The sequence below is a fragment of the Rutidosis leptorrhynchoides genome, chromosome 1 (genome assembly GCF_046630445.1).
Source record: "Rutidosis leptorrhynchoides isolate AG116_Rl617_1_P2 chromosome 1, CSIRO_AGI_Rlap_v1, whole genome shotgun sequence".
In the NCBI taxonomy this organism is placed as follows: domain Eukaryota; kingdom Viridiplantae; phylum Streptophyta; class Magnoliopsida; order Asterales; family Asteraceae; genus Rutidosis; species Rutidosis leptorrhynchoides.
The window spans coordinates 629,104,222-629,124,704 of record NC_092333.1 but is presented as its reverse complement, the minus strand read 5'-3'; the positions used below and the strand labels follow the sequence as shown (position 1 = coordinate 629,124,704).

Below are 20,483 nucleotides of genomic sequence, written 5' to 3'. Positions count from 1 at the left end.
TAATCTGGTGCATTAATGTCTGGATGAGTAATTGCGTGACCTTGACCAGTGCGTTTAGCTCTCATTCGGTCTTCCATACTTAAAGGTTCCAGATTCTCCATAATTGAATTTGTTGAATCGGTATCACTAGATGATTCTGATTTAATGGTTCGTTCCTCAACAATCTCTGTCTGAATGATTGGTGGCTCCGGAGGAAAGTTTAGTGGTTCAGGATCTATGAACCGTTCCTGAATATTCTCCGGATTCTCAATTGTGAGGTCGGGTTCAAAAAATGGATTATCGGAAATTTGAACTGAAGTACTTGGTCGACTGGATGACGATTCTAAAGAAAAATCAACGGCGGTTATATTTGCTAAATGTCTTGATCTAGTTACAGGTGGTGAACGTACAAAAGGTGATGAACGTCTTGCTCGGTGCATTCACTGAATATCCTATTAGTTTTAAAAAGGAAAGAAAAATTATAATAAGTTATCCAATCAATAGACTTTTCTGATTTTGCCCACGTTTCGAATAGCCAAAAGATGCAGCAGAGGGGCAGGATTCGTTTGGTCTCAATATAATTGAGGACTGTTTGGCTCCAATAACCCGGTCCACGTACAAATCCAACTATTACTACGAACCAGAAAATTTTGATGTCTATTAATTTAACCACTTAAAATAAATTTTCGTAATTTTAAGAAATTTAGATAAGAATTAGAAAAAAATTCTAAGTCCTAAAAACTAGAATGGCTAGAAATAAGAGAGAAAAAGAGTTCGTCGCAAAAGGTAGAAAAAGAAAAAATGGTTGAAAAAAAAGTGACGAAAAAAAATAAAAGAAACTTATCAAAACTTAAAAATACTTAACTAACCTAACCTTATTACTACAACTAACTTAAAATTATAATCGCAAATTGAAATTACTAATTGGAATGATAATTGATACATAGTAAAAGGTGTCTAAAAATATTAAAGCTTACAAGAAAAACTAAATCCCAAATGGAAATAACTTAAAAAGAAACTAAAACTTAAAAAGGCGTCGCAAAATTCTAAAGCACCTAAATCTTAGTCTAAAGAAAAAGCACTTAAGGAATTCTACGGCAAAGCCTAAAAATCTAGGAGTAAAAATAACTATAGCAAAAACTAAGTTTAAAATTAAATATGAGCTAAAAATACAAAAGTTATGCTACAACGATTAAAAAGGGACAAAATATAAAAATATATAAAAAGTTGTAAAAAGTACAATTTTTATAAAAATATTATTTTTATATTTTTTTATTTAATAAAACTACTAATTTTACAATTTAATAAAACTAATTAATACTAAATACATAAATTAAATAAAAAGTAAAAGTAAAAATAAAACTAATAATAATAATAATAATAATTAGGGTTTAATAATAATTAATTAATAATTACCGTAATAAATGCAGGATTAGGGTTTCTGTTCGTGTGTCAGGTACCCTCCGCGAGTCGCGGTATTTATTGCATCAAACCCCGCGAGTCGCGGGGTTCCAGAATTCAGCTGACAGGTTTGAATATTCGACGCGTTTTTTTTTTATTTATTTTTTTTTATTTTCTGTTTTCTGTTTTTTCTATATATAAAAGATATTTAATAAAACTTATATTTTTATAAATTAAAATAAAAATAAAGAAACTTATAAAACTTAAATATTTAACAAAATCTTAAAAATACTTATATTTTTGTTTTTCTTTTTATATTTTCGAATATTTAAAACGTATTTTTACAAAAGCGAATTTTAATAAAAGTAAACAAAAAATCTTTTTTTTTTTATATTAGCGTTGCGCTTCCGGCGTTTAAGAGTGTCCCCGGCAGCGGCGCCAAAAATACTTGATGTCAAAGCTAAGGTATACGAAATAGTATTATTTTTAGTGCGAAAATACTATTAAATACGATACAATTTTACACAAGATATTTATTTATTTATAGAATGGATATACTTAAACCTTGCTACAACACTTATAGGCAGTGTACCTAATCGTACAGTAGTGTAGTTTTTAGTAAGTCCGGTTCGTTCCACAGGGAAATCTTTAAACAAAGCTCAACGCTATATTAATTTACTTTTATAAAAATACAAACATATATATAAGTAATATTATTATTATAAAGGGGGGGTTTTTACCGTTTAATGACCGGTTTGTCGATTTTAAAACTTTAGTCGCAGTTAAAACCTAATGTAAAATATTAAATAAATAAAAGACTTAAATTAAAACTTAAAGTAAATAACGATAATGAAATTGCGAATAATAAAAGTGCGATAAAATAAACTTGCGATAATTAAAAAGTACGATAATTAAAAGTGCGATTAAATAACAATAAATAAAAGTGCGATAATTAGAAGTGCAATTAAATATAAAATAAAGGAAATTAAATATGAAATAAAAGAATTATGCTTATTTAAACTTCCGTAATCATGATGTTCGACGTGTTGATTTTAGTTTTATGCCCATGGGTTAATTGTCCTTTGTCCTGGATTATTTAATATGTCCGTCTAGTTTTTGTCCATAACAGTCCATCAGTCATAAATATAAAGTGCGAGTGTCCTCGTCAAATTATTATTATACCCGAAGTTAAATATTCCAACTAATTGGGGATTCGAATTGTAACAAGGTTTTAATACTTTGTTTAATGAATACACCAGGTTATCGACTGCGTGTAAACCAAGGTTTTACTACTTTGTTAACAATTACACCAATTACCCTTGAATGTAATTTCACCCCTGTTTTAATTATTCTAGTGGTTATTAATCCATTCCCGTATCCGGTTAAATGAACGATTATTCGTACATATAAATACCCCGCCCATCGTGTCCGATTGAGTGTATATGGTAATTTATAGGGACGCCCAATTGTAAATCTTTATATTAACATTAACAAACTTTCATTTAGTTAAACAAATATAAAGCCCATTAATAGCCCATAGTCTAATTTCCACAAGTGTCGTTCTTTTGTCCAAACCCCAATTATGGTACAAAACCCAATTACCCAATTTTAGTAATTAGCCCAACATCATGATTACTTCGTTTTAAATAAGCATAATAATAACTTAGCTACGAGACATTAATATAAAAAGGTTGAACATAACTTACAATGATTAAAAATAGCGTAGCGTTACACGGACAGAATTTCGACTTACACCCTTACAACATTCGCTAGCATACCCTTATTATTAGAATTATAATTAAAATTAAAATTAAAATATAAATTATATATATATATATATATATCGTATATATGAGAGAAGAGAGAAAAAGATTATGAAAAATGATCAGAATTCGGTTTGCTTTATAGGCAGAGTCGATTTTTGGGGCTCCGCGACTCGCGGTGAAAACCTCTTCAAACTCCGCGAGTCGCGGAGGTTACTTTTACAGCTCAGAGGAGTTTAGCTCTTTGTTTACCGACGGTTTATAATATATATATAATATATATATAATTAATATAATTAATTATATATTATATTATATTTATATGCATAGTTAACTTGTAATTTTTAGTCCGTTGCGTCGAGCGTTAAGAGTTGACTCTGGTCCCGGTTCCGGATTTTCGAACGTCCTTGCGTACAATTTTATATTTTGTACTTTGCGTTTTGAATCTTGTACTCTTGTGATTTCGAGACGTTTCTTATCAATAATTGGAACCTCTTTGATTGTCTTTTGTTCTTTTGAGCTTTTTGGTCGTTTGCGTCTTCAATTCGTCGAATCTGTCTTTTGTCTTCACCTTTTATTATTTAAACGAATATCACTTGTAAATAGAACAATTGCAACTAAAAGCTTGTCTTTCTTGAGGAATAATGCTATGAAATATATGTTCGTTTTTAGCATTATCAATAACCAAACAAATCTTGTTTCGAGTTGTTAGAATAAAATAATTATAAATCAGTAGTTCCCCGAAGGTATCAAACTATTTGTTTGATCCCATTCCAATGTCTTTTGGTAGGGGCTGAGCTGAACCTTGTCAACAAATTAACTGCAAAAGAAATGTCAGATCTTGTATAATCTATAAGATACATAAGAACCTCAATTGTACTAAAATATAGAACTTCCGATCTGTTAAAATTTTCATGATCTTCGCAGGGATGAAATAGATCAGTGTCAATATTGAGTGATCTAACAACAATGAGTTTGTCTTTAAAAAAAATGTTTTAAAATCTTTTCGGTATAATTTGTTTGATGTACAAGTAAACCATTAGGCATATGCTCAATTTGCAATCCAAGGTAATACTTGGTTTTTTCAAGATCTTTCATTTCAAAATAATTCTTTAGAAGTTGAATGATTTCATAGATCTCTTTATTTGTTCATATGATGTTAAGAACATTGACATAAACAACTACGATCTCATATCCGAACATTGTTTTTATAAAACATACGTGCAAAATAATTTATATGTATACCTTTTTTCTTATCAAGTAGTCATTTAATCGGTTATACCACATACGTCCCGTTTGTATAAACACATTAAGAAATCTTTGTGATTTAATGGAATATATTCCCTTAGGTTTTACATTAGATGCTTATGATCCCTTAACCCTTTAGGTATATTCATATATATCACTATTAAGTGATCCATACAGATAAGTAGTAATAACATTCATGAGATGCATTTAAATAACTACCAGGTTGATTAAGTATCTAATAAGTAATTGTATCCATTACAGGAGGATAATTTTTCCTCCTAATTCATTTATGGTCTTTGTGGGAAATCTTGAGTTACAAGTCTAGTTTTGCCTTGTAACTTCATTTGCACATTTCTTTTCGGATAAAAATTCATTTGTATCCCATACGTTTCACATCTTTAAAAGTGATAACGATTGATCCGAAAACTTTTCTTTTATCGAGCGATTCTAATTCAGCTCGTATTGCTCCTTTCCATTGAGCTCAATCATGTCCATTTTGTATATTCAATGACAGATTTTCGTTCCAGATCATCATCTTTATTCATGATGTCATTGTAACATTATATGAAAATATCTCATAGAGATTTTAGTTTCATTTCGGTTCCATAATATTGCATAATTTATCGCAATTTTAGTATTTACATTTATCAATATCCTCTGCAGAAGGAATATTGATTTGTGGTTCTTCTTGAACACTTTCTCTTACCTCATTATCAGCTGATTTTCTTTTTCGAGGATTTTTATCTTCGGAACCAATTGATCTTCCACGTTTGATGCGTGGCAAAGACTCAACAGTGACATTATTGCCAGCTTTTGGAATTTCAGTTCGAGCTGGAGCATTTATCACTGGTATATATGATTTAGTCACTTTTTTATATCTGTAAATGCATAAAGTAATTAATTTGCAAGTTCTTGCATATGCATTATTTTTGAACTTTCGTTTCACATTCTTTTGTGCGAGTTCAATGTACCTTAATTGATGTTCACATCATGAAGCATCATTTTATTTTTTATTTTTATTTCTCCCCCTAATCTAGGGAACAATGTTTTATTAAAATGACAATCAGCAAAACGTGCTGTAAAAACATCACCCATCATGGGTTCAATATATCTTATGATTGAAGATGTTTTATATCCAAAATATATTATCATCTTTCTTTGAAGAACTATTTTATTGTGTTGTGGTGATACAATTGGAACATACACTGCACAACCAATGTTTTAAGGTAGAAAATATTTGGCTCTTGGCCAAAATCAAGTATTAAGTGAAAATATTTACGACTTCCACATGGTATAATGCGAATTAATGTCGCAGCATGTAAATTTACATGTCCACATATAAATATTGAGAGATTTGTACTCATTATCAATTGTCTAGTTATTAGCTGTAAGCGTTTATCTATTGATTCAGCTAAACCAATTTTGTGTATGCACGTGAGCAACTGGATGTTCAACAACAATCCCTGTAGATATATAATGATCATTAAATGCTTGAGATGTTAACTCACCAGCATTATCAAGTCTCATCCTTTTAATGGTGTAATCAGAATAATGTGTTCTCAATTTAATAATTTGTGCAAGAAACTTTGCAAATGCCATATTACGGCTTGATAACATACAAATATGAGACCATCCGCTAGATGCGTCTATTAGAACCATGAAATATCAAAATGGTTCACATGATGGATGAATTGGTTCATATATCTTACCTTGAATTCTTTCAAGAAACATTTGTGATTCTTTTTCACAATATACTTTTCATTAATCACCATATGTGCTTTCCATTAATCACCATATGTGTTTTTTTTTTTTTTTTTTTTATAAATCACCATATGTGTTTTTTTTTTTATCATATATCCTTTTCACCATATACGCTTTTAATCATATGCGCTGTGTTTTTCACCATATGCGCTTTTAATCATATGCGATTTTCATCATATGCGTTGTGCTTTTCATCATATTCGCTTTTTATCATATGCGCTTATCATATGCGATGCGCTTTTTATCATATGCGCTTTTTTATGTGAATAGTAAATTAATTAATTTCGTTTTACTATTCATATGAATTAATTTAGATTTACTATTTTGTTAATTGAGTAATATATATATACATCATATACTTGTGACTCCGAAGGCTCAAATGAATTTGACCATATAGTTATACGTTGTACCTTGCACATTAATTTTCAGTAGAAGCTTTAGATGCATATTATTTTCAGTAGAAGCTTTAGATGCACTTTTTTTTTAATCACCAAATACCACAAACACTTTGTTTGCGTTTGTTCATAGTCATCAATGAAAACCATTTTCTTTAATTTTATTTTATACAATAAAATTAACGCATCATTATTCTTTTCAAAAACAATAATCTATTGTTATTGTTCACTTGTGCCATGTTTAACAACAAAAGTCAACAACCTCTGTCTTGTTTGTTGTGGCAACCAAAAACAACCTTTGCTTTTGTTACCGAGAATCCAAGACCAAAAAATAATTAATTTTTAATTAATCTTTTATCAAAACCATAAATGATTTTATTGATCTACGTTGATATGGCCATAAAGAATTGACGGCTGACCTACTTTTGTAAGTGTATTTCGGCTATCATCCCGAAAACGCACAACGACCTTTTTTTTTTTATGAACTATTTGTTTCATATCTAGCTTAGGCAATTATTGCGAACATTTGGTCCCTATAAGAGCATTTATTTTTTAGACTTTTAGTTGATTTGTACTTGTCACAATTAGGGATAGCACTCGCGGGTCGTGGATGCGGATCCATTGGATCCATCACCCGTACCCGCGGATTTTTTTTTAAGAGACATCCAATTGAACCCTTGTTCGTTGAAACAATTTGACTATATTTTTACTCCCCATTATTAAACGGGCCATTTTGATGCACACTCTTAAAAAAATAATTTGTTTTTTAAGTTTTATTATTCAACCTCCTTTTTTCAACGGTCACGTTTTTAACAAAACATTTGACAAGTTTGGAAAAAAGTTTTTTATTGATTATCATCAAAAGTTTTCTATTGTCACTCTACTGGATGGAATTATGGCATACAACCAAAATTGCAACCCAACACTACATAAGAACAAAAAGGTTGTTTTTAATTAACATATGTATATGTGTTAAACTCGGAATAATAATAACTTATTTTAGAAAATTAACATAAGACATGTTGAAACATTTTTGTCACATTTAGCTCATCAAGTCTAATACTTATCATTGATAGATTTTATCACGTCTAGGAGATGTTTACTTTTTTCTTGTATTAAGTCCTACTTTCATTTACCTTTGTTTGGAAAAAAGTTTTTTTTTTACTTTGCTTTCCCCCTTTCTGTAAAACTCATTTAAACACTTTCTTTGTTTTTAAAAAAAAATCACTTGACCAATTTTTTAATTCTTTCACAACACCCGATATCGTGATCGTGACCTTTCACCAAAGCAAGAGATATTCTTGATAAACTAAACACGGACTCGTGTTTGAAATTGTCGGCCACAAAAAAATTCATTTGATAAAAGTATATATTTTTTTTTTGTTATAGAAGGAGACCACTTCATTTTCAATACTTCATTTTTGACAAAAAACTATTCCATTTTACCATCCCCTTTTTTTTCTTACTTTAACTTTTAAGATATACTTTTAATAAAAATACAAACTATTTTTTCTTATTTTAACTTTTAAGATTTACTTTTAATAAAAATACAAACTACTTTTTGTATTTTAACTTTTAAGATTTACTTTTAATAAAAGTACAAACTACTTTTTCTTATTTTAACTTTTAAGATTTACTTTTAATAAAAATACAAACTATTTTTTTATTTTAACTTTTAAAATTATAAATTTAAGAATAAACATTAGTATGCATGAAATAAATAATGATTAATTGCATAAGTAATCATAAATGTTAGATAACATATAAAGACCCCGTCGTATTCGTATTGATCGGAATTAATCTCGACCCATGGTACCGTGTTGTCAAATGACGTGTTGCGTACATAAAGTACCGTGTTGTCAAATGACGTGTTGCGTACAATCATGAGGTCTTATTAACATAAATATAAATGTTAGTGAAGTTAATAAGAGTTAGATTACAGAAAATATAATTCAGGTGGTATAACCGACCATATATAACTTAAATAACATAAATATAAATGTTAGTGAAGTTAGTAAAAGTTAGATTACAGAAATATAATTCAGGTGGTATAACCGACCATATATAACTTAAATAACTTAAATAACATAAATATAAATGTTAGTGAAGTTAGTAAAAGTTAGATTACAGAAATATAATTCAGGTGGTATAACCGACCATATATAACTTAAATAACATAAATATAAATGTTAGTAGTCCAAAATTTGATATATTCGAGTCTGAAAATTATTAATAATTTCATACCTTGATTAGTGATTCGTGATCGTTTGAGATATCTTTTAATTACACTAAGCTTTTCGTGCTGATAACGTGTTATAATTCAGTAGGCTTATAACTACCTTTAATGGTTATAAGAACAAAGAGAGAAAAAGAGAGAAGAAGGAGAGAAGAAATATTGATATTGATATTTCAAGAGAAATGGTGCACCTTAAATGGTTACCATACATGTCTATTTATAGTATAAAATATTACTATGCAAGAAATATAATAATAATAATAAAATTAACATCCAATCTAGATATTTTATAACACAATCTAGATATTTTATAACAGAATATTAATTGTTAAAATTAAATATATAAATAACTTACAATAAAATGAAACGTGTTACTTAAAACATGATTATATATATTGAATATATATATGAGTTCTAATTTATTTAGAAAACAATAGTAACCCTCATTGGTCATTCGATCGTTATTAAACATATTAAATAAGTTCCAGTACAAACTTTGGAGGATCTAATAATAAATGTGGTTCATTTATAGATTACGTAAATTATAACCTTTGGAGCGTTATGTCATCTTTAAAACGAATATAATTTTATAAATATCTGAAACCACTTTTAACAACACGTTTCTTCGCTATTAAGATAAGGATAAAGATTTTAACATTATACTAAATTTTGAAATTTTTATAAGACTTTTTGACCTTTATTATTGTTAACGGGACATCAAATAACAGTCTGTGAATACACGAAGTGGATAAATGACAAAATAAACTCACGAAAGACATGGGATGGCTCCTACCATGTTTATGTCGTCTATCTTACACGTTTTTTTATATATTTAGTTTATTATTATATTTTCATTATTATATTATTATATTAATACTATTAAAAATTTGGATCCATTCCATAATTCTAAAGAGACGGCTAGTCTTTGCATCCTTTTATGCAAGTTGTAAAATTTTAAATTTATTTAATATAATTACACTTAACAAATTCCAATATATATATATATATATATATATATATATATATATATATATACTACAAGAAATATGATTATATAAGACCCCCATAAGTGTCCTAAAATGTGCCATTTTAGGACCTTTCACTTGAAAGGACGCACAGAAATGACGTCTCCTATAAGACGGTTGTATAAAGTGAAAAGGGTCCTAAAACTCATATAAGATTATAAGACATTTGTTTGAGTCATATAAACAACATCGAAAGGGTCCTTATAGAGTGACATATTAGGACACTTTATAATATTTTGAAACGCACAAAAGGGTCTTTAAAACACTATATATGACACTAAATCTGTATTGTTAAACCATATTAGGACTCAAAAATAGTGTTCTAATATAAAGATAAACTATGTTAGTACCAATAAAAGGGTCCTAATATAAGTAGATGTTAATTTAGTACCACAAAAAGTGTTCTAACAAGTCATAGGAGCTTCAACTAATTGGGCCTTTCTGGCCCGGTTCGGCTAATTGGCCTTTTGGGTCCGGTTATGCTAATTGGGCCTTTTGGATCTGGTTATGATAATTGGGCTTGTCGGGCCCAGTTATATAAAAAAATAAATATAAAATTAAACATAATTATATTTCAATAAATTGTTTTCAAAACATAAACAACACTAAACATAAAGAATTCTTAACATCATTAACCAACATATAAATAGTGCTTCGAATAACATTTGACAAGAAAGTAAAATTAACGAAACAACGCATAAAGTCTTGAGTCGAACATGTATATTTTTTAATCCTCACAAATAACCTACAAATAAATCATTCATGTATAAGCATAAATGTGTAACTAATATAAAAAATAATCTCATCACAAGTTTACATACCGAGATGAAAGGATAGTACCAGGGGGACCATATAACATTCCCTTGACATGCTTTACGCCCAACCTGAAGAACATAGATTCCCATTCCAATAAGTAAATTAATCAGAAATTTCATAATTAAAGTTAAGCAACATGAAACAACAATATGACATTACTTGCTTGCCACATGTGGAGGGAAAACCCTGGACGCAAAAGCTCTTCTAAAAATATCATCAAATTCATTGTTCAGACCACCGATACCAAGTGATTGAAGGTTAAACTTGTTGTGCTTAAATATGTTGGTGCTAGCAGCCTCACATTGGTTAAAAATCTGTATATAAATAAAAGAACTTACAGAACATAGTAAAATAAACAGAAATACCATGAATTAGTAGTAAAAAGGTGATAGGAACCTAAACCCAAAAGAAGAGCCTAGCCCAAAAGACATGTCTAATGGTTAGGAGAACCCCTTAGGCTTAAGTACCCTCATGTAGTTTCCTACATGACCAATGTGGGATTGTATCATTGCACACTCCATCAAGTGCCGACGTCCTCGTTGGCCCGTTGGGTGCTCGTTGGTCCACTCTAGGTAGCTCTCACTCGGGTTTTTTTATTTCGCTAGGTCACCCCTCCCACAGCGCACGTTGGCCCGTTGGGTGCTCGTTGGCCCACTGTAGATGGCTTTCACTCTAGACTTTTTTTTTCGCTAGGTAGCCCTTTTCTAGGTCGCCTCTTCCGCTACGCGTGGTGCCCACTCTAGATATTCCCGGTAGCCCTCTCCTAGGTCGCCCCCTCCGAAAACGCGACCTCTCAATGAAAGCACCAAATGATAGGAACCTAAACCCAAAGGAAGAGCCTAGCCCAAAAGACATGTCTAATGGTTAGGAGAACCCCTTAGGCTTAAGTACCTCATGTAGTTTCCTACATGACCAATGTGGGATTGTATCAAAAGGTCCACAAAACAAGAGTTTCATCAGCCCACTTGTTTTAAATTAATACCTTAATTCCACTATAATTAGAACATGCCTTACTTGTCTCTTTTTATCATCTCGTTGTAACATTCACAATGCATCGTGTGACCACATTTCATGAGAGCTGTGTCTTTCATTAAGTCCAAGGTTTAAAAAAACGGAAACACGCCTCGAGGCGTTTCCCCTTTGTGAGGCGAGGCGTACGCCTCGAGGCGAACCGAGGCGCACGTTCGAGGCGGAGTTGACTTCTGTTGACTTTTTAATAATAAATATATATATTCTGATAATTTTTAAATAATAGGGGTTGTTATTGTCATTTTATTAAAGTTTCAAGAGTGTATATTAAGTTTGTTCTTATTATTAAAACTTAGTAAAAGTTTAAGGGCTCTAATTGAAATTTGATAAAAGAAAAAAGAAATTAAAATATTTTAAATATATAGAGATCCGTAAATATTTTAGATAACATTTAGATCTAGATCTATCTGACATGTGCTTCTCTTCTTCCTCCCTCATCTTCTTTTCTGATGAAACCCAAAGCTTCTCTTCCGATGAGGCATCAATGTTACCAGGTCTAAATCTTTCCTTCCTCGCTCATATTCTTTTTCTTTTTCTGTTTTCCTTCCTCATCTTTTCTCTTCTTCCGATGAGATATCAACGTTAGTCGCCAGATGCCTTTCCCGCTTTTTTCTGCTAAACACAAAGAGGCAAACGCCTCACCAATCGAACCGCCTCTTCCAATAATCGATCCGCCTCAGCAAAAAAGGCGTACGTTTAATTAGAGCAGAGAGGCGTACGTTCCAAAACGGTTTTTTTCGAAAACGCACTGAGGCGCGCCTCGAGGCGTACGCCTCAACCGTTTTTTAAAACCATGATTAAGTCAACTAGATACTGTAGACATAGCGGTAACAATCAAGTCTCATAATTTTCAAAACGGGCATAAGGAAGAAGACAAGAGATACAAACCTCGTAACATATTGGACAATGATGCCGCATAGAATTTTCAACACATGAGTGGTTATCACGTAAACCGATAGAATAACAAGATCCTGTAAATTAAACAATTCCACATTATAAAAGTAACACTATTCTAGTAGAAAAAATGTTGCGGGTCAATCCAACCCATTTTGACCTTTTATCCAACCAGCCGGACCCATTGATTTTATTATATTTAAATTTATGTAACATATTACTAAAATCATCTCTACACATACCGCATTTTTTGCAATGGAAGAAATTTTCTTGACCACCAACTCTGAACACGAAAAGAAGGTCTGTAAATAGAATAACGCATAAAAAAATCTAATGAATGACAAAGAAAAAAAAGACAATTGCTCCGTATTAAATTCACAAACCTGCAAATACCACAATCGTCACAATGGAACAAACCCTTGTCAAGGTGCAAAATAATAATTAGATCAATCATCAGTTAAATAATAATTAATAATAATAAATATTATCGAATTAAAAATACAAACATATAAATATTGTTCTGTTTCATACATCATCATCATAGAATTTGTAGATGTCACAAAAGTATTCGCCCATATTGAAACCACAGTTTGTGCAGGTACGAGCAACCTATATCACAAAAGAAAAACGATTTAGCAAATTAATCAAGAAAAACATGTAGATCAAATCAATGAAACATACAGGTTGTTCTGTATCACAAACTGAACATATCACCTGCAACAAACATACAATTTTCATTCAGCTCAAAACTTAAACATTTACTTACAAAACTCAAGAAAACTAATAAAACTTACTTGTTTCACATCAGATCGAACAAGCTCATGGCGATCGTACCAGTTTCTTAACAGATTCTGATATCATAAACAATAAACAATAATAATCAAAACACAAACATGAACACATAACTATTACAACTTTTAGCAACTATGATACAGAATTATAGATCTACAGAATCAAAATGACATGAAAAAACTTAGTTTTCATACCGCAGAAGAACTAATGACAGAATCACAAAATCAACAGCAAAAGAAAGAAGAAGAACAATCGCCAAGTTGGAAAACAAGTATTTAACCTAATCTTACAAAACTAACTATAAAGATACAAATACTAATAGAAAAATTAAACATACCTCAGACCATGAATCACTAGCAAGAGCAGGTAGATCTTGAATTAAAAAGGGATTAGAAGACAAATTTACAGTTGCGCTTAGAGAAAAGGGGGAGGATTTATTTACCTAAGACCTAAATGGGATGAACTTAAAAGATTTTTAAGGTGAGAAATGGATTTAGGAGGGAGTCTTAGAAAATTTTGGGAGGATGAGCGGGAATACTAGCTCCAATATTTCAAGCAATTAAATTTTTTAGTTTTAATTTGTAAATTAGTACTATAAATTAGAATGATAAGTGAAAATAAAACATTTTAATGGCATAAACTTTTATACATAAAAACCATGGTAAACAAATTTCCATTTATACATATATACGCACAATATAGAGACGAACAATTGCCATCACAAATGTTGTGTGTAGTTTATACATGCACACATTTATCCATGAAATTACCCATATATTCACCCATGATATCTTAATTTGTGAGTAGTCCGTGTGAAATATATTAATATTTTAAACTTGTTGGTTTAGCCACGATATAGACAAGTAAATTACTTTTATAGGTAATTTTGTGGGTGAGTCGTGAGAAATTTGAGGGTAATTTGTATCTCAAACCATGGGTAATTTGTGGCTATATACCCACAAATTATTATTTGAGGGTTAAATCCGTGGGTATTCAGCTACTTTCTTGTAGTGATGTGTTATATCAAATAGGACTTTAGGACGCAACTGTGTAAGCGTATCTCATAATGGGGCTTAATTTCTAAGTGTCCTATTAAAACCTATGATAATATGACCATAAAAACTCATGTGTCACATTAAATCGCTTTTTAGGACACCACTTTAAAACTGTATAGTTCTTTTGGACACCATTGAAAAAGCGTAAAGCTTTTTAGGACATCACTTTATAAGCGTATAGGTTTTTAGGACATCTTATAGCTTATTAGGACACCTCATTATAAGCGTATCTCATACTGGGACCAAAAATATTTAACCGTCCCGATAAATGGCTCGTTAGGACCCTAATTTAACCATCCCAATATATATATATATATATATATATTGAATTGGGTTTACAGATAACACATGCATATAACTTTACATACTCCGTATTATATATTATTTTTGTTTATTTTTTTATTTATTTCAAAGATATAAGAGAAAACTTTATTTATACTTCTACCCGTAAATTATTAATACGGAGCATAAAATACCAGTTCGTGAAAACACGGGTTAAGATTTAACAAAATGTCACGGATTGTGTTACTATCTCCACGTAAAAAAAATAAAAAAAATAAAAAATAAAATAAATAAATAAAAATAAAAATAAAATAAAATAAAATAACAAAAGAGTCATTGTCTTGTTTTGGAATCTTGTTTCACGAGGTCAAGTAGGACACAAAATGAGTGACTCATTTTGTTGTTGTACGTAACATGGTTATATATAAACACTTCAATCTCATGCGGTTAAACAAAAACACACATACATAAACCAAAAACATATGCTCTGTAATATTCATAATTACTCTGTATTATTATTGTTGTTATTGTTATTTTTTTTAAGATATACATAAAATACTACGACGAGGTTACACTCGAGTGATTTTCAATTCGGGTTTTAAATTGGGTTAAAGCTAAGGAAGTTATGGGTACTGTTCGTGAATCAAAGGCCAACCTAGTGTTTATCATTTCCACTGTGTCCGCGTACTTTCCTGCAATATTGAATCACAATATTGATACGTGAGTTTATTGATCCCTTTTTAAATGCTTTAAATATTTTTGAGCTGAGAATACATGCACTTTATTTTATACGCAATGGACACAAGTACATACTTAATTCTACACTGAGTTTGAACCGAAAATCCCTTAGCTTTGGTAATTAGTAACTGCCGGTTATAAGAAGTGGTGGGCGCGAGTAGTTGTATATGGATCCATAGGGCTTGACATCCCCGTCCGTTCCAGGTATAGAGACCCCAGCTTGAACTATAAAGTGAACGTATGCTATTTGAGTTTAGTACACGTTGGTTTGCGTGTATTGTACATGTTGGTTGCATGTATGTTAAAACAGGAGTACTTATTATATATACGTTAAGTTTAGTTACCAGGGTGCTCAATTCCGTAGAATATTTTGATAAACGTTTTGGATGAAACAACTGAAATCTTGTGGTCCATCTTTATATACAGATTGTGCGCAATATTAAAACTATGAACTCACCAACCTTTGTGTTGACACTTTTAGCATGTTTATTCTCAGGTCCCTAGAAGTCTTCCGCTGTTTGTTTATACGTTATACAAGCTATGTGCATGGAGTCATACATGCTTTATTCGAGAAAATTGTGCATTCATAAAATCATCACCATGTATCTTATTTTGACTGCATTGTCAAGGGATGTATTATTGTAAACTATTATTTACGGTGATTGTCTATATGTAGAAATCATCGGATATCAAAAACCTTGGATTTAGATATTCAGTGATAGTGTACCTCTTCAAAAGAATGCAATGTTTGCAAAACCTATCATATAGAGGTCGAAACCTCACTGTGAAATCGATGAATAACGTACCGCGTCAATAGCGATTTTGACGGGTCGTTTCAGTTGGTACTAGAGCTTGAAGTCATAGGTGAAATGTCCCGTTCTTATTGATTAAAAATGTTCCATATTAATTGATTTCGTTGTGAGGTTTTGACCTCTATATGAGACGTTTTTCAAAGACTGCATTCATTTTAAAACAAACCATAACCTTTATTTCATCAATAAAGGTTTAAAAAGCTTTACGTAGATTATCAAATAATGATAATCTAAAATATCCTGTTTACACACGACCATTACATAATGGTTTACAATACAAATATGTTACAACAAAATAAGTTTCTTGAATGCAGTTTTTACACAATATCATACAAACATAGACTCCAAATCTCTTCCTTATTTAAGTATGCGACAGCGGAAGCTCTTAATAATCACATGAGAATAATCATGCTTAAAACGTCAACAAAAATGTTGGTGAGTTATAGGTTTAACCTATATATATCAAATCATAATAATAGACCACAAGATTTCATATTTCAATACACATCCCATACATAGAGATAAAAATCATTCATATGGTGAACACCTGGTAACCGACATTAACAAGATGCATATATAAGAATATCCCCATCATTCCGGGACACCCTTCGGATATGATATAAATTTCGAAGTACTAAAGCATCCAGTACTTTGGATGGGGCTTGTTGGGCCCGATAGATCTATCTTTAGGATTCGCGTCAATTAGGGTGTCTGTTCCCTAATTCTTAGATTACCAGACTTAATAAAAAGGGGCATATTCGATTTCGATAATTCAACCATAGAATGTAGTTTCACGTACTTGTGTCTATTTTGTAAATCATTTATAAAACCTGCATGTATTCTCATCCCAAAAATATTAGATTTTAAAAGTGGGACTATAACTCACTTTCACAGATTTTTACTTCGTTGGGAAGTAAGACTTGGCCACTGGTTGATTCACGAACCTATAACAATATATACATATATATCAAAGTATGTTCAAAATATATTTACAACACTTTTAATATATTTTGATGTTTTAAGTTAATTAAGTCAGCTGTCCTCGTTAGTAACCTACAACTAGTTGTCCACAGTTAGATGTACAGAAATAAATCGATAAATATTATCTTGAATCAATCCACGACCCAGTGTATACGTATCTCAGTATTGATCACAACTCAAACTATATATATTTTGGAATCAACCTCAACCCTGTATAGCTAACTCCAACATTCACATATAGAGTGTCTATGGTTGTTCCGAAATATATATAGATGTGTCGACATGATAGGTCGAAACATTGTATACGTGTCTATGGTATCTCAAGATTACATAATATACAATACAAGTTGATTAAGTTATGGTTGGAATAGATTTGTTACCAATTTTCACGTAGCTAAAATGAGAAAAATTATCCAATCTTGTTTTACCCATAACTTCTTCATTTTAAATCCGTTTTGAGTGAATCAAATTGCTATGGTTTCATATTGAACTCTATTTTATGAATCTAAACAGAAAAAGTATAGGTTTATAGTCGGAAAAATAAGTTACAAGTCGTTTTTGTAAAGGTAGTCATTTCAGTCGAAAGAACGACGTCTAGATGACCATTTTAGAAAACATACTTCCACTTTAAGTTTAACCATAATTTTTGAATATAGTTTCATGTTCATAATAAAAATCATTTTATCAGAATAACAACTTTTAAATCAAAATTTATCATAGTTTTTAATTAACTAACCCAAAACAGCCCGCAGTGTTACTACGACGGCGTAAATCCGGTTTTACGGTGTTTTTCGTGTTTCCAGGTTTTAAATCATTAAGTTAGCATATCGTATAGATATAGAACATGTGTTTAGTTGATTTTAAGTCAAGTTAGAAGGATTAACTTTTGTTTGCGAACAAGTTTAGAATTAACTAAACTATGTTCTAGTGATTACAAGTTTAAACCTTCGAATAAGATAGCTTTATATGTATGAATCGAATGATGTTATGAACATCATTACTACCTTAAGTTCTTTGGATAAACCTACTAGAAAAGAGAAAAATGGATCTAGCTTCAACGGATCATTGGATGGCTCGAAGTTCTTGAAGCAGAATCATGACACGAAAACAAGTTCAAGTAAGATCATCACTTGAAATAAGATTGTTATAGTTATAGAAATTGAACCAAAGTTTGAATATGATTATTACCTTGTATTAGAATGATAACATACTGTAAGAAACAAAGATTTCTTGAGGTTAGATGATCACCTTACAAGATTGGAAGTGAGCTAGCAAACTTGAAAGTATTCTTGATTTTATGTAACTAGAACTTGTAGAATATATGAAGAACACTTAGAACTTGAAGATAGAACTTGAGAGAGATCAATTAGATGAAGAAAATTGAAGAATGAAAGTGTTTGTAGGTGTTTTTGGTCGTTGGTGTATGGATTAGATATAAAGGATATGTAATTTTGTTTTCATGTAAATAAGTCATGAATGATTACTCATATTTTTGTAATTTTATGAGATATTTCATGCTAGTTGCCAAATGATGATTCCCACATGTGTTAGGTGACTCACATGGGCTGCTAAGAGCTGATCATTGGAGTGTATATACCAATAGTACATGCATCTAAAAGCTGTGTATTGTACGAGTACGAATACGGGTGCATACGAATAGAATTGTTGATGAAACTGAACGAGGATGTAATTGTAAGCATTTTTGTTAAGTAGAAGTATTTTTATAAGTGTATTGAAGTCTTTCAAAAGTGTATAAATACATATTAAAACACTACATGTATATACATTTTAACTGAGTCGTTAAGTCATCGTTAGTCGTTACATGTAAGTGTTGTTTTGAAACCTTTAGGTTAACGATCTTGTTAAATGTTGTTAACCCAATGTTTATAATATCAAATGAGATTTTAAATTATTATATTATCATGATATTATCATATATGAATATCTCTTAATATGATATATATACATTAAATGTCTTTACAACGATAATCGTTACATATATGTCTCGTTTAAAAATCATTAAGTTAGTAGTCTTGTTTTTACATATGTAGTTCATTGTTAATATACTTAATGATATGTTTACTTATCATAGTATCATGTTAACTATATATATATCCATATATATGTCATCATATAGTTTTTACAAGTTTTAACGTTCGTGAATCACCGGTCAACTTGGGTGGTCAATTGTCTATATGAAACATATTTCAATTAATCAAGTCTTAACAAGTTTGATTGCTTAACATGTTTGAAATATTTAATCATGTAAATATCAATCTCAATTAATATATATAAATATGGAAAAGTTTGGGTCACTACAGTACCTACCCGTTAAATAAATTTCGTCCCGAAATTTTAAGCTGTTGAAGGTGTTGACGAATCTTCTGGAAATAGATGCGGGTATTTCTTCTTCGTCTGATCTTCACGATCCCAGGTGAACTCGGGTCCTATACGAGCATTCCATCGAACCTTAACAATTGGTATCTTGTTTTGCTTAGGTCTATTAACCTCACGATCCATTATTTCGACGGGTTCTTCGATGAATTGAAGTTTTTCGTTGATTTGGATTTCATCTAACGGAATAGTGAGATCTTCTTTAGCAAAACATTTCTTCAAATTCGAGACGTGGAAAGTGTTATGTACAGCCGCGAGTTGTTGAGGTAACTCAAGTCGGTAAGCTACTGGTCCGACACGATCAATAATCTTGAATGGTCCAATATACCTTGGATTTAATTTCCCTCGTTTACCAAATCGAACAACGCCTTTCCAAGGTGCAACTTTAAGCATGACCATCTCTCCAATTTCAAATTCTATATCTTTTCTTTTAATGTCAGCGTAGCTCTTTTGTCGACTTTGGGCGGTTTTCAACCGTTATTGAATTTGGATGATCTTCTCGGTAGTTTCTTGTATAATCTCCGGACCCGTAATCTGTCTATCCCCCACTTCACTCCAACAAATCGAAGACCTGCACTTTCTACCATAAAGTGCTTCAAACGGCGCCATCTCAATGCTTGAATGGTAGCTGTTGTTGTAGGAAAATTCTGTTAACAGTAGATGTCAATCCCAACTGTTTCCGAAATCAATAACACATGCTCGTAGCATGTCTTCAAGCGTTTGTATCGTCCTTTCACTCTGCCCATCAGTTTATGAATGATAGACAGTACTCATGTCTAGACGAGTTCCTAATGCTTGCTGTAATGTCTGCCAGAATCTTGAAATAAATCTGCCATCCCTATCAGAGATAATAGAGATTGGTATTCCATGTCTGGAGACGAC

The 20,483-nt window shown here is 31.0% G+C and overlaps 2 pseudogenes; one reads left to right on the top strand and one right to left on the bottom strand.

The window, feature by feature from the left end:
* LOC139848814 (leucine-rich repeat receptor protein kinase HPCA1-like) overlaps positions 1-20,483 on the top strand; it is a 116,846-nt pseudogene that overhangs the window by 50,538 nt on the left and 45,825 nt on the right.
* Positions 10,536-14,113, bottom strand: LOC139886441 (E3 ubiquitin-protein ligase MIEL1-like; annotated as a pseudogene).